At 39.8% G+C, this 16,104-nt stretch overlaps 1 protein-coding gene across 3 annotated transcripts in view; it reads left to right on the forward strand.

Annotated features, from left to right (window-relative positions):
* The window catches only part of MID1 (midline 1), a 242,120-nt gene that overhangs the window by 102,336 nt on the left and 123,680 nt on the right, over window positions 1-16,104 (forward strand). Inside the window, exon 1 of one of the 3 annotated variants that reach the window (XM_027645520.1) lies at window positions 2,114-2,161. The exons of the other annotated variants lie outside the window; for them this stretch is intronic. The gene's annotated coding sequence lies outside the window, so the exon portion shown is untranslated. Of the gene's footprint in view, window positions 1-2,113; window positions 2,162-16,104 lie in introns of those variants that run through there. 3 annotated transcript variants of the gene reach the window in all.

Genomic DNA, 16,104 nt, shown 5'->3' on the forward strand with positions numbered 1-16,104 from the left:
TGGGGCGCGGCCAGAGTTTGTTTAAACACCTGCCTGTGAGTGCGGTTTCTCTCTCCCGTGCCAAGGGAACAGTTTGAGAGTATTTCTCTGCGTTCGGTTGGTTTGCTGTGCACAAATATTTTCAGTTTGGCAGGGAAAGTCTGTGGACGCTTCTAGGGCCCAAGGGGCAAAATCCAGAGAGCTGGGGGTGTTGAGAAACTGTGTGCAGCAGCCCCTGGCAGCAGAACTCTTGTTTTAGTGGGAACTGAAAATTGTGATGGGCTATGAACTCACCGTATAAAACGTTTAGGAAATCCATTACAGCAGACACTTGGAAACAGACAAGTCATGTGCAGCTGGAGCCTTCACTCCTGCTTCTAGTTGGAAATTGTTATGGGAAAGATGAATATGTAGAGGGTGACTTTTCCATGGCCCTTCTATTCAGAGCAACAGAGAGCTCTTTTTTACCAACTTCTCCACCTTACAAACGTCTCTCCCTACCTGTCCTGCTGCTTTCCCTGCCCTTCCCTCATGCTCCCTTCCTTATCCTTACACCAACTGGTTATAAGGCAGTGAAGGGGAGGGTTAACTCCTTCCTTTTCTCAGGCTCTGGGAGTGAGTGCTCCCACTTTCAGAGGCTCTTGGTGGGACTATACCTTAATTTGGTGTAGCTGAGTTAAGCATCAAGCAGGCAGTGTATAGCAGCTGTTGGAATAAAACCATGTATTGTGCTGATGATGATCTGACCCACAGGTCCTGAACAATAACAGCATATAGCAAGACAAATGCACTAATTTCCCCAACAGAAGTGGAGTAATTACTGCAGAAATCTAATATGCAGCCTGTTGAGTTGAAAAGGTTCAGCCCACCTTACTACTGCCAGTCCAATAGTCTCTAACAGGTGACAGGAGTTGGTGTAAATGTTGTGTTGAGATTTGTAAATGAGACAGTATAAAGAAGCAGTCATTTTTAGGTGATAATTGAACACCTCAGCAAGAGGGGTCTTCTTAATGTCTCCCAGAATGACCTTACAAATAAGCTCCAGTAAGTAACCAAAATAGGAAAATTTATATCCTATAAGGGAAAATATACCTGTCAGCATGTACCTGTAAAAGTTTAAGCATCCACAGGAAATATATCCATTTGTGTGTGCCAGCATGTTGTAAGACTAGTGTTAGGAAGCAGAAGTGCAATTTTTAAAGGTATCTAACATGGTTGCAAAACAAAATGAAACAAAAAATAATAAACAAGAAAAAAAGTCTTTTGCAGGTAACACTTCTTTTGCTTTGCAGAGTACTCAGTTCAGTTTATTATTTATATATACAAAAAAAATAAATACCCTAAGTAAGGAAACTTGCAAACAACGGAAACTCCTGGGAAGATGCTCAGCCTTCATGTGGTGGAGTGGAGTTTTTGTGTAACTGGACACAGTTACATGGCTGAATTCCCTGAGTTTGCTGCAAAACTGGAGAGGGCACTGTGGGCTCTGTTTTAAGTTTCTTAAGTCTACTTCACAGAAAATCAAATGTTTGATGAATTTGAATACTTTTTTTTCATTCACTTTCAACCACAACATATCCCTGAAGCGTGGAGTGTCATTGACAACAAACACAACTCTTTATTTTGGTCTCTTCCTATTGAAGTACCATTGACTTTGATCGAGGCAGTTCAGCTAAACAACTGCTAACTGACATGCCACCTAAAAATGAAAAACTGTGTTTCTAAGGCGCATAAAACCATTACAATGACTTATCATGACTGCAGTCATATGGCTTTTAGCATGCATGTAATTCACCAAGTGAATAAAGGCTGCATACAATTTCAGTGCAAAGCATATGCAAAATTCAAAATCACCCCCTTTCTTTTCAGCTGTTTAGGTTCTTAGCATGTGTTTCTTATTTCCTATTTTCCTTTGCATACCTTTTAAAATTCTTAATGTGTTCCTCTGTAGAAAAACTGTATTCTTATCCTGAAGTGTTGTAATCCTTAGCCTTGTGTTAGGAAATTCTCTTTTAAAGTTGATCCTGGTATGTTTTGTTGTTTGTTTTGTCTGTAGGGGAAGAATGAGCATCTTGGAGAATGCTGCTTTTTTGTGTGTGTGTACCATGCAGAATAAAGAAAACAAGTGTACAGAGTCCGCAGGCTGGGAGTGTATCAGTTAATTAGTGCTGGACATTGCTCGGTAGGAAGCCTGGCGAGGATTTTTGTGTGTGTATGTGTGTGTGTGTGTGTGTGTGTGTGTGTGTGTGTGTGTGTTGTCTGCTCGCTTTGATCACTTGTGTGGTAAATAGACATGCAGGGTAGCTATAGCAACATGTGCTGTAGGCTGGTGGGAACTGAGGGGATGGGATCCCAGGACAAAGGGTAGTTTGTTAGAGTGGTTGGTTCTGATTAGAAAAAGGTGGCACCAATCAGGGCGTTTAAAAACATCGGTTTTACAAAACGCAAATGGATGTTATCAGTTTCAAAGTAACGCTTGTTTCTGTAGCTCTGCAAGAGTAGATCATAGGGAAGATTGGGAATGAAGGGGGAGGGATAATAAAAAGCAGAAGTAAAACCCATTTACACTTTTGAATGTAAAAATGTTTATGCTATTTCTTGTGTTGCTGTACTGTCTATGCAGTTTGCAAAAAAGCATTTGTAGGAACCAAATTGTCACAGACGATGCTACTAAGAGTTGTGTTTTTAAAACATGGCTTCAGGAGGCAATGATGATAATGACGTTATGTAGCGCATCTGATCCATTACCTCTCTCCAGTTTCTAAAAGTTCTGTGTACAATTTGCGATCCCAAGGTACTGTACATATTTCAGCAGCCTTCCTGTAGAGGTCAGACTTGAAGCTCTCAAAATCTTCTCATGATAGAATTTCAACCTAAAGCTGTAAAAGCACAAATCCAGGCATAGCCACTTTCCTCATTAACTTTATGTGGAATACTTTTAAAATAATATTGGTTTGTCAGTGCTGGATTATTAAGTAACACTGCATTCTGCATTGATGGCAGCCTGAAATATATTGAAATTCAGCTTTGTCTCACATCTTGAACAGAACCCAACCTAAAGCTTTTATTAGCGCCTGAATTATTTAGATGTGTATCTCTGTCTCTCTGATCCCCACTAGGCCTCCTACCTTTGATGAGATCTGTCTCCAGCTCCCTCCCTCCTGCCTGCCCAGCCCTCTGCTGTGCTGGCTGCCGGCTTCCCACCGCTGCCTGGTCCCAGGACTTTCCCACTGGGGAGGGACAGGGAGGCAGGCAGTGCCACAGAGAGCTTCAACAGCTTCTAAGCTCTGCAAAAAGTTGACAGATCTCAGAGTCTCTCCACTGAGTAGCACCAGAGGTAAGGGGTCTGCTGGAGCCTGGGGTCAAGGAAAACAAAATGCTGGGAACAAGGAGTTTGCGGTGGTAAATGCTCACGGAATATGCTGAAGCTCAATAAATACTTCAGCATTTCGAGAAACAGTTTGTTTTGGCTGTGGGTGAAGAGTGAGCTGAGAGAAAGGAGCCGACCAGTATTCACATACAGCCATGTGAATACCCTTTTGAATGTGCGCTGGAGTTTGTTTGAACTGAATTTCAGACTTCTTAGGGTACATCATTTTTTAGCTGTTGTTGGTTCAAAGTTTTATTACAATTGTGCAGCTTAGAGCTTGTAATGCTTTAGCAAGCTGTAAGGAATTACTGTATATCCCTGAGATTCCTGGCTTGCAGTGCAGAATCCACCCTATCTGAAAGCTGGGAAAGGTGCTAAAGGGTAGGAAGCTGATTTTGATCTCTTTTCTAAACAATAAAAATAGTTCTTAATTCTTCAAAATTCTTTACTGCTGTGTCATGGTTGTTTATAATTATTTTTATCTTCCAGGGGGTATGTGGGAAGACAAAAAAGCTTGCAAAGAGGCAATATTTGTTTGGCCCTTAAGTATGATAAAACTTTTTTGATGGCATAAGTCTTGAGATAGCTGGGTGCAAGAACAATTTGAAGATAGTAAAACAAATAAAAGAAAGTCCATGATTTTATTCCTGTCTTAGTAGGAGAGTAAATGAGGAGATCCATGGGGCTGATAGGATTTTTCATTGTACTATGATAGACTGTAATGAAAATATTTGTGGAGGGATATTTCATGACACCAGAAAGAAGCTGGTAAAACTCTATGACAGTCACTCCCCATTTTGGGATGGGTAGGTTGACATATTTCTCATGACTTTGGTGGCAACAACATCTTCCCGTCATGCCTCACCCAGGCCACCTTTGTGCTGCCCATGCACCTGTGGGCCTCCAGCCTCCCTTTGGCACCCCTTCACCCCTAGCAGGTGCCCATGACTAATGGCATTAACTTGGCTCTATGGGTCTGCAAGGTATTTAATTACTGAACAGCTGCAGCAGGAGCTCAGAGAGACACGCCCCACCACCAGAACAGTAGGGCGGACTCATATGTGATACTGGCAAGATGATAGACTTCATAGACTCAGGTGAAGAGAAAACATACTTAGATGAGGTGAGACACCACCCCCCACCACCACCCTCTCCATCATCCTGGGGTCTCTCTTTCTGTTTGGGTTTTTTTTTGGTTTTTTTTTTTTTAATAACCTTTATTTTGAGCATTGTCTGAGACAGATATTTTCTTCCAAAAATGCTGAGAAACCAGTATTTTATGGTAAAATCGGTCTCAGAAAAATTCTGGGTTTTTTTCAGCAGTTGTAACATATTAAAACATGCTCCCTCTTTTTTGTGATTTTGTTTCGGTTTGAGGTTTTGGGGTTTGGTTTTTTTTTTTTTTTAATTTGGTTTGTTTTATGTATAAGTTTGGGGATTTTTCTTCCTGAGAGATAATTTGAGACATAAAAAAAAAAAGAAAGACAAACACTACTCATTTTTATACCTATATATGTGTATATTTAGAATTGCAGTTGCCAAATCCAGCCACTTCATCATAAGAACAGCCAGTATCCCAGTTTTAAGGAACTCTTCATCACCAAGCAAGTTTAAAAAGTGTTGGAGGGTGTTTTGCTTTTGTAATTAGATTGTACTGGGTTTTCTCTCCCCAAGATTATGCTCCTGTTGCAAAATCTGTGTATCTTACAGGAAGATGTAAACTCTGACAGCTTCTTGTTTCTTGGCCACTGAGGTCTGTATCTGTCTCCTGCCAGCTTTTTTCCTCCTTTTCAACCAGCTCCAGCTTCCTGGATAGTGAGGTCTCAAGCCCTCATCCTGGGCTCTAGTCCCACCTCAGCTCTGGAGGCAGGGATGCAAAACATGTATCTCTCTTATTTCTCAGGTTTCTGTTCTTGCGGGAGTCGCAAGAGGCTGTAGGCAGAAACCTACACAACTCTGTTAACTCACTGAAAAATACCTGTATTGTAAATCTGACATGCAGAGAAACAACCAGAGTAGGGAAAGGGGAGGCTGCCCTGAGGAAGGAAAAGGACTGTTCCTTTCAGGGCACTCCATGTGGATAAAGCTCTTGCACAGGGACACACAATGGCCAAACATAGACCAGGTTTGTCCCTGTGATATTCAGGAGATTGTGTATTCCTGGGTTATGCCTTGTGTCAAATGCCACCGAAATTAGTGTGTGCTTTTCTTGCTGAGAGATGTCAGCTACGTGGACCTTGGTTTTGAGCAACTTAAGAAGCTTAGGTTTTGACCTGTATGCAAATTTATGCTATCCCACCAGCCTTGCTATCATCTATTGAAATAAAGGGCTAATGACTTAATTCCTAACTGTAAAACCTCAGAATTATAGTTTAGACAGAGATCTCAAACTGGGAGCTAAGCAGTTCAAAAGTGCACTGTATTGTTTTGGTCTAATTAACACAACATGGTGATAAGACATTAAAGCAGAGTGACAACACTATACATTGATAACAGGGGACATTAATGCCTGCAGACACAGTCTACATTGTAAAAATCTGAAAAAAAGGGCTTATTATGTTAGATAGGTCAATGTGATTTGACCTAGTTTTGCTTTGCTGCTTGGAAATTATGTCAGTATTTGTTATGTCATCTCCTTGGATGAGCAATTTAACATCCTTTTTGCATTGCAGTGTTGTCCTAATATTTTATATATATTTACTTGCTCTCTAAAAGGATCCTTCAGGCTAAATCTAGAGATCTGGGAAAAACTGATACAAAACAAAAACCTCCTGAAATAGGCTTCCCTTTTATATATGTCCTCTGTCCAACAAAAAGGAGTAAATTTAATCACAACAAAATAATAGCTACAAATTCTGAAAAGTATGTTTCCCTTTTGCATGTAATGCTCATTAAAGTTCATGAATACAGAATGCTTGTGGTAACTCATATAGGCATGTACATGTTTCCCATAGAGGTATTTAATTGCTAGAAAACAGCATTCTTAACTTTACTGAGATGCTTTTGTAAAATAGAGTGGCTTAAGGGAATCATGCCTTATACTTTTCTGAAAGGTAAGGTCTCATGTGAAATCATCAGTATTTCTTTTGGAAAAACTGAGGGGTTTTTTTCATTTTCAGCAAAATCACAGGGGCTTTCCTTCATGTTTATGTTTATACTGTTCTGGTTTTTTCCTCTGCTACCATCTGGACTTGTAAGGCAAGACTTTGCATTTGCCAGGATTCAAATTGTGATACATCAGGGAACAACCAGAGGATTAAATGTTACTGGTCTTCGCTCTAATGGAAAAATAATCTGTTGCTGTTACAGTATTTTGATAAGTGCTAGCAAAGGAAAGCTCCATTTCTTCCTTAGCTTTACCTACCCTCTCACAGCAATGCCCCTTACATGTATACCCTACCAGTGTAGGGCATTGCAAGGTTACAGCTTTTACTTCTTAGCCTTTCTTGATCCAAAATGGGCAACTCTGAAGCATGATTTTGCTTCTGCTGAAGTCAGTGCTATTGGAGAGGTTATTGTAGTTATTCAAGTATGTCTGTGAGTAAATTTGCACCTCTGTGGCAGATGCTGAACAGATCGGGTGATAGTGTGAGAGCAAAACCAGGCTTTCTTTCCCGATTCATTTTTCTAATAATTTTCATTTTAATTCCTATTTTCTTGAAGACTAAGAAATTTGTTCTTGAGTTTTATCCTGAGCTTGTTCATTGCAGCGTTGAAATATTTTAATGAGCTAAGTAAGAGCTGCAGAATTTCCTCATCGTTTCTTCACAAATACATCTAATCTTCAAAAGGTCCTGCTTACTGAGATTTTTCAGCTCAAGTAAAATTTAAAATTGTAATAGCTATCTGAAGTCTTTGAGTATACTACAGATGCAAATGCTCTTACATCCCTTGTTAACCAGCTTAATTGGAACAAAAGCCCGATATGAATGAGTGTTCAGAGGTGCCTTTTCTGTGCTATAACATTTGCTCTTGATCCCTAATTAAGCCTTGTTACTGAAGGTTAAAAAATCCTCCCACAATATAACTCTCCTTGAATGTCTTGACTGCAAAAGAAACTGTCAGGGGAGAAGTCTGCTCTTGCTTCCCATGTGCCTCCTCTCTTAAAGAGAACTAAACTGTAAACTGTTTGTGAAAGATTATCAATGACTTGAAATAAATACTGCATATCCCCAGAGTAGAAGCCTCATGCTAGAGGGAGAAGATGATTGTGGGCTGACAACAGGATTCACATAGCTAGCAGGACTGCATGGATAGGGATTCATGGAAAGTTCTTATTGTACTCTGGAGATTATCTGATCCAATCTTCTCTTCAACACAGGTCACTACAGCAATTTGGTCAAACAATCTTGAGCACATGAAAGTCCACTGCTTCCCTGGGCAGCTTCTTCCAATTTCCAGTTGCTCTCATGGGGGAAGACTTTTTTTTTTTCTTGTATCCAGGCAGAATTTACTTCAAAGCAGCTCTTGCCCACTGCCTCTTTTTCTGTCACCGGGTATCCTTGTCAAGAGAGGAGCTCCATTTCCTCTATACCCAACTTTTTAGATATTTAAAAAGTGTTATTAGATCCCCTTTGAGCCTTCTGTATTCCAGGCTGAGCAAACATGTTTCCTTCAACCTTTCTTTATATGCCAAATTTTCCAATCCCTAATAATCCCAGGGGCCTTTGCTGAACCCTTCTCAACTTTTCCAACCAAGGGGGTCACAACTGGTCACAGTATTCCAGGTGTAGTCTTGTAAATGCCAAGTAGACTGAAATAGTCATATTTCTTGAGGTACTGACTGTACTCTTGCTGGTGCAGCCCAGGAGGTTCCTGACCGCCTTCCCTGTCAGGACACACCATTAGCTTCCATTCAGTTCACTGCCTGCCACCACTCCCAGGTCCCTTTCAGCAGAGCTGCTCCTCCAGCCCATCAGTCCCCAGCTTGTGCTGCTGCTTAGGATTGCTTCTTTCCAAGTGCAGGACATTACATTTATCTTTGTAAAACTCACATTATGGTTGCATTGATAAAGTTACTTTATAGCCTCCAAGAGGGGCTTCCTGGCCAACATAACAAAACAAGAACAAATCCCAAACCTGTTTAACTTCATCTTACTGCATGACTGCTCACAAAAGGCTTGAGTTGTTTCTTAAGCATCATCTGTCTTTCTGGACCAGAAACCCTGGTTCATGGATCTTGTCTAATTTGTCTATTTCCATTACTTTTTCTATTGTCTGTTTCTGTGAATTTATACTTGTAAATATTGTAGAAGAGTTAGCTTTAGGAAGACAGATTGTGTCATTTTAGTTTAGAAAATCTGGAAACTGTTACCAGAGAAAACAGATTTGTGGAGAAATGCACTTTATTTCTCTATTTGTCTTGAGATGATGAGGTAAGTATGCACCAAAAGAGACTAATAACCAGTGGTGCTGATTTTTTTGCCTAAGGTTCCCTTGAGTTTTCAGACTAATTCCAGTGCACTTTCTTAGTCCAAGGATTTTTTTAGCTCTTTTTATAGAGCCTTGTTTCCTTCCATGTGACATTCCTCTAGGTTTTCTATTACTGCCTCTTCACTTTGCTGTCCCCATTTTTTTGGCCTCGTGCCCCTTCTCCAGATACCTGGACAACATTCTACCTTGCAGAACTCTGGGGTAAACCTTGGGGAAGAGAGGGGACTTGGAGAAAGAAGGGAAATGCCATCTCAATCCCCCTCCTTTTTCAGATGTGCGTTTAACGTCATCAGAGAGGTAGGCTTTGCCAGCCTAGGACTCCTGGCCCTGTCAATGTGCAGCTGGAAGTTTGAGCATGACGAAGAAGAAAACTGATAGCACATTTGTCTCCTCTCATTCCCTCGATTCCCCTTCTTCTAGCATTGAACTGGAATTGCAGATTTTTCGTGACACTTCTGAGATTGAAAATATATTTTAGTCTTTCTGAACATCTTGTGGTAGATGTTTGTGCCATTAGTTGGTGCTTTGCCATGGGATGACTAAATATGTTTTCTTTTTTGAGATAATTGAGGTAAAGGAATGGGAAGAGAAAGAAAAACGGGCAGCTCTCGCTGTTTATGTGATATTCCTACATAACAACAGGGGAAGCAGCTCTATTTTACTTGAGAGTAGTACATTTTAAAATACTGGGGTACATTCCTGAGACTAGACTAGGTTACTCAGAAAATAAAGTACAGAAAAGAGGGACAGAGAGAGGCCTAGAGGGAAAACAACTATGTGAGAGAGGAATCCAGGAAGAGCCTGCAGAGAAAGAAAAGGTTAACTGGCTCTCTTCTTCAAATTGCATTAGGAAAGCGGAGAAAGCAGTATTTATCCAGCAATTGAGAATCAACCTTGTTTGAAAACCTTGAAGATGAAAATAGGATTTTTCAGTGGCACAAACTCAGAACTTGCCTTGGTAAGCACAAACGGAGGAAAGAGGAATAGTTCATAAACTTCAAGAGCTTGGAGGTGAAAGGAAAGAAAGCAGAAGAAGAAAGGTAAGGAGGATAAAGAAGACCTCTGAAGGCTTACAAAGAGGGTTAAACACTCACAAGAGCCGTTATGAATTCCAGTTCTATCTCTGTGAAACTCTCTGGCCTATCTCTTCTTGAAAGAACCATTCCCAGTGGTACTTGTTCTTTACATGCTCTTTTGCATTGCAGTGTAAAGGTGTAATGGGATGATCAATGCAGTTTTGTTTTATAAATCCTCTGGAAAACTATTTTCCTAGCAGGCTTTTCTTTCAAATGAGTTTTAAAAACATACTGTAGTATTCTGGGGTGTTGGGTATTTTAATGTCAGTAAAAGCATCTAAAATATAAGGCTTAGTTTTCTGATGAAACTGCAAGGCTTCTGGCTTTTTCAGTCTTGAGTGTGTGTAAATAAATGTTTTCTAACAGATGCTGAAACCTGGCACATGAGGGCTAGAGGTATACATAATCCTTTAAAAAGTAAAATATATCAATAACTCTGGGCATCTTCATTTCTGAAGTTTGTTGGCTGAACTTATGGGACAGTGTCAATATAAAAAATTCTGAGAATAATTTTTACCATGAGGTGCTGTGAAAAAAGGGCTACATTCCAAATATAAGACCATTGCTCCTGATGATCTTGGAGGTCTTCCACTGTGTGAACAAAGACTCATCCTGCAAAAGTGACAATCTGACTTTTAGCAGACAAAAAGACCAAACCCATGTTGTTTTATTTTGCAGAAGTCTTACTTGCCAAACCAAGACTTTTCCCACGTAATTTCATGACTACGGTAATATCGAAAAGTCTAGTTTTTGTGATAAAGACGTCTGATGATGTCATCTCAGTAAAAGGTACTATAAAAGATATGATTCCGTTAGAAGGTTATATGATATGGACAGATGTACAATGCTGTACTTCAGGCCAGGCATAAGTTATGGTTGAAAGGTGACTGACAATCAATTTTCCCAACTTTGAACTGAAAGTTCTGTGCAAAGACATCAACTGGAGATTTAAAGGATATGTGTTAAAGTGCTGTGCTGTGCAGACCTACACTAAGTGGTATTAGGATGGCATATGTACTGCAGGAAATGAAGCAAGCTTGGGGATTTGCTCATATTTACAATAGACATTTGTTTACTTAGTGTGTTCTTTCTTGTGTAGGGTGAAAAGGTTATGTGTGTCTTCAGGTGATAATGGACAAATTATTTAATTAATAGGGGTGGTTTTGCTCCAAATCAGAAGGTCAAGAATCTTTGCCCAGATTGGGAAAGAATGATACTCGGTGTGATTAACACCCAGAGGAAATTTCTGAGTTTATTTTGGCTGGTCTATAGTTGATAATTCCCTTGGCTAAAGGAATGCCTGGCTCCACGTCAGTCACCATTTCCAGAGCTTAACTTTGAATAGCAGTTATTGGTCACATATGTTGGCCTGGTAAACTCTCATTTCAGAAGCAGGATGCAAAATGGCACATAGGTAAACTGTAGTGTTTGGGGGTTTTGCTTCTATTTTGTTGTTGAAAGACTTCCGTTTTTAAAAAAGAAAATATAAGGAAGGCTCTTGGTGTAAGTCTGCTTGTATGAATTAAAAGACTCTTCATACAACAGTACTTTGTTTTACAGACAGGAGAAGTTTCAGAGATAGAGGTAAGGAGAACTGGAATAACTTAACAAATTCCAGTAGCTTGGAAGTGTACGAGGAACATCCACTTTCCAACTGTACAAGTTATAAAATGAGTCACAGTATCTCATAAAATTTTTGAGATGGTATAAAAGAGAAAAAGCCATAAAAGCCTCCAGAGTAACTCAGAATAAGGAAGAAAAATGGTTAGTGTTCTTGCACTAGCAAGAAATTATTTATTTAGGGGGAAATTGCAAATGATGATAAGAAGTAGAGTATGCTCATACTAAGAAAGGCTGCTCCATAAAACAAATCTAAATCCCCAAATCTGACCTAGAGCATTCCTATCCAGATTCTAGATGTGTTATCAGTTTAGCTTTGAATATGTAAGATACACTGACCACATTTTTCAAAGACTCAGAGCATTTTGCTTCAGTGGGTAAAATAATTCACAGATGTTTACCATGCCAAAATTTGGCTGTGGTTTAAAGGTTTAGTACAATGCTGTATTTTTAATATTTTGCAGGTTTATCTTTATCTTTTAAATGCAAATATGCTGAGGCAGGAATCCTGGACTCGGGTCAGTCTGTGGCTCTGTTACAATTTCATGTCTCCATATCTCCATGCTGCAGCTGAGGATTTTATTATTCGTCTTGTTTGAGTGGTAACCCCCAAGTCTCCCAATATAACAACAGAGGCATAATATGAAATAGGCCCCCAGCTCTACTTTCATGTCAGCCACTCTACATCCCTTATTCACCTCAGGGAGAGGACACAGGCTAAATCAATTTGTGCTTCTAGTTCTCTAGTACCTGTTTATTTTACCTCCAAAGTGCCCAGAAGTTCAGTGAAGTCTTCCTGCAGTTGAGTGAATCAGCTGCAGGAACCACAAGAATTGCCCCAACAAATCTTAGTAACAAACACAGAAACTTCAGTCTGAAAAATGGTTTGAAAAAAAATAGAGTGAAATTGTAAATACTTGAGTGAACACAAGTTTATCTGCCTTACTAACTGGATTTTAGATGTCTGGGTCTAAATCTGTGGCTTATAACTTATAACAAGGAAGGGAGGAGATGTATAAAGGAGGACCTGCACAATCAGGCCTTTGCAAAAAAAACCCCTTGCATAACTAATCCCTATCATCTGTGTAATCTGTCTTCAAACTATGCAAGGATTGACATACAGAGCTGAAGCCTCTGGTGTTATGTGGTATGTTCACTTTAACTTAAGGAAGAAGAGGGGTAGGAAAGCTTTAAATAGGTTGTGGTGAAAGATATTTTGTAACCTGGGTTGGATCTAGGCAGAACAATACAGAATAATGGAAATAACATTGAGCACTGCTGTTGTCTGAGAGGTCAGGGTAAGTGAAGGGGTGCTGTGTTAGTGTTTTAGCAAGGTCTAATACAGCATGATGAAACAGGATGTAGAGGAAAGGCATCTGCAGTAGTTTCAGGATTTTAAAGAAAACAATAAAAAACTCATGTTAGCCTTAAATCCAGTAACTTGTAGTTTGCTTTGTACTCCTCTGATCCTTATTTAAAAAGGTTAAAATGAAAGTGTTTGTTTTCTAAAACAGAAATAGTATTTACAAAGTGAGACAGCAAGAGAGTATATTGCCTATAAGAGACACACCTTTTAAAATGAACTTTAACAGGAAATCCAAATATGACATTCCATAGATTTAAAAGAAGCCATTTATAGGCATTTGCATACAATTAAACATTTGCAAGAAATTCAGTGACCCATTTGATATGCCTGAGGGAAGGGATCCCATCCAGAGAGACCTTGACAGGCTTGAGGAGTGGATCAAGGTGAACTTAATAAAGCCAAGCCAATGCCCAACATCAATATAAATTGAGTGATGAGTGGATTGAGAGCAGCCCTGAGGAAAAGGACCTAAGGATAGTGATGGATGAGAAGCTGAACATGAACTGACAATGTTGTCCTTTCAGCCCAGAAAGACAGCTGTATCCTGGGCTGCATCAAAAGCAGAGTGGCCAGCAGGGTGATGAAGGTGATTCTGCCTCTGTACTCTGCTCTGGTGAGACCCCACCTGGAGTGCTGATCCAGCTCTGGGGTCCTTAGCACAAGGAAAACATGGACCTGTTGAATCAGGTCTAGAGGAGGGTCACAAAAATGTTCAGAGGGCTGGAGCACCTCTCCTATGAGGACAGGGTGATAGAGTTGGGGTTGTTCAGCCTGGAGAAGAGAAGGCTCAAAGAAGATTTTATTGTGGCCTTTCAGTACTTCAAGGGGGCCTACAAGAAAGCTGAAGAGGGACTTTTTACAAGGGTGTATAGTAATAGGACAAAGGACAACAAGGATCAACAAGTTTTAAACTGTAAGAGGGTACATTTAGGATATAAGGAAGAACTTTTTTATTATAAGGGTAATGAGATACTCAAACAGGTTGTCTAGAGAAGCTGTGGATGTTCCATCATTAGAAGTGTTCAAGGTCAGGCTGGGTGGGGCTCTGAGCAACCTGATCTAGTGATGTGCCTGTTCGTAGCAGAGATGTTGGACTAGATGATCTTTGAAGGTCTTTTCAACCCAACACGTTCTATGATTCTGACTTTTTTCTTTTTTTTTTTTTTTTTTTTGGTGATGTTTTAGGCAATATTATGAGATGCTCTCTTTTAATAAACTATTCTAGTCTTGATTAAACCATGCATGATTGCATTCCAGGAGGTGTACTGATTTAACTGAAAATATTCTCGATATACTAGACTTTTGTGATGGCAGTCTTCTGACTGTATAGTCACTGACAATGGGATGCCTATGTCTTAGACCATTTGCTTCAGGCTTCTTTTATAGTCCATGGATATAGGTACTTCCAGAATAAGATTCTCTTTTGCCCTAAAACCATCCAAAACTGATCAGATCAATTGTTTCTTGAAATGCCTATTGCGTAGAAATGGATCCCAGGATTAGTAGAATTTTGTCATCTGTAGGCTTCTATGTTTTGGACACCTCTACTTCATCAGATGAACTAAAATTTAGCATCATTTTAAGTGGGCTGTGTTTTTCCTGACATCTGTTATAGCCATTCAAAGATGGCTCTATAAAATATGCAGAAAAATCTTGCTTTACGTTGTTTTTCTGATCTGAAGTCAGCTGAGATGAATTTCAACCTTTATAGAGGATGTGATCAACTAAGGTTAGCAGAGTTACTACAGTCTCCTAGCAGCCAGGGATGATTTCTTCACCAAAATTCACACGACAGCATGTTTTAAATGCTGCTTAATGTTACTTAGTCACAGTAAACTGAATGAGAACACAAACTGACAAACGGAATTTCAAAAATGCTAACTTCAAAAATATTTCTCCCATCCAAAATGTAATTAGGGTTGAGACCTGTATTACACCCTGGAGGAATCTTAATGGGAATCTTACCTGTGGCAAGAAATGTTCCCAGCTTCATACCACACATTTTTATCTTCATAAACCAGGACTCCAGTCATGAGTATCTTCTGCATTTTCCCACTCATTTCCATAACATTTTCCTGTATATTGTATTTCTTAAATTCTATGTTCTTTACATTCCAAACTTGCCTACACCTTAATTCTTGGTCAGATTTTTCTGAAGGTGACAAGCTTTTAACATAGTCAGTACCTGTGTCCAAATTAACAAGTCATTCTGGACCAGTTAATAGCAGATCAGTAGAATGAAACAATTGATGTAGAGAATCCAGTACTCAGACTATACACATGTTGCTCCCATACTTTATTCTTTATAGTCAGGGCCTGAGGACTGGATATTCATTAGCAGCTTTAAGTGCTCATCCAGAGCTTATCCATCTGTGCTATTTCATCTGAGAGGATGAAACTTCATGTACTCCATCATTAGTCAGAGATATGAATCCAAGATTGATTAGTGAAGAGGATTGGGAGGTCACTTAAAAACGTACTCATGACCTGAACTAAAACACTACCAGGAAGGCATACAGCCAGTGCAGTGGCTTCTGCTTTACAAGGGCACAGATACCCTTGAATTAGCATTTGTACTGCTCATTTCCCTAATACTGCTTTCCTAGCCAGGCTCATCTTGAGTGAGGGTGTTAAAAATGCAGATACAGCTAATGAGCAAGCTGTATCAGAGGCTCATAAGGCACAATGGTGTGACTGTCCCTCAAGTGAGTCTGAGCACAGTAAAAATGATGGAGGGCAGGCTTAGTAGGAGGAAGATGGTTTTGGGTCAGACTGGGAGAGAGGAGTACTAGTGCTAAACAGTGTTATAGTGCTAATCCTTTTAACTTCCTCTCTAGGCCTCCTCTTGGGGCCTGATTATTCAGACTTCTCTCTGTCTTCCCAGGCATCCATTTCGAGCAGAGCTTCTTCTTTCCATAATTAACAGGAAGCCAAACTGCAAAAGGCAGTTAGTGTTTCTTCAAGGTGGGAGACAACTCTTTACTGTTAAAACACTGTAATTCAACCAAAGTTGCAGAATAGCTGCTAACCAAGCCATATGCATGTTATACTGCTCAGAAGTATGGGAGTATTGTATCTGTGTTGCATTATTTCTTGTCTAATCATGGAAGGATCTCTTCTTTAGAAAAGCTCAGAAGTACATAAAGGCACTGTTGTTTCTTAGAGTTAGTGAAGCTATGAAATGCATGAACTTTACCCCTTGTCTCTACAAAAGGTTTGCCAGAGCTATGAATTTTAATTCCATGGGAAATTTTTGTTGC

This window comes from Corapipo altera, unplaced genomic scaffold (genome assembly GCF_003945725.1).
Source record: "Corapipo altera isolate COAL_440 unplaced genomic scaffold, ASM394572v1 0, whole genome shotgun sequence".
Taxonomy (NCBI): domain Eukaryota; kingdom Metazoa; phylum Chordata; class Aves; order Passeriformes; family Pipridae; genus Corapipo; species Corapipo altera.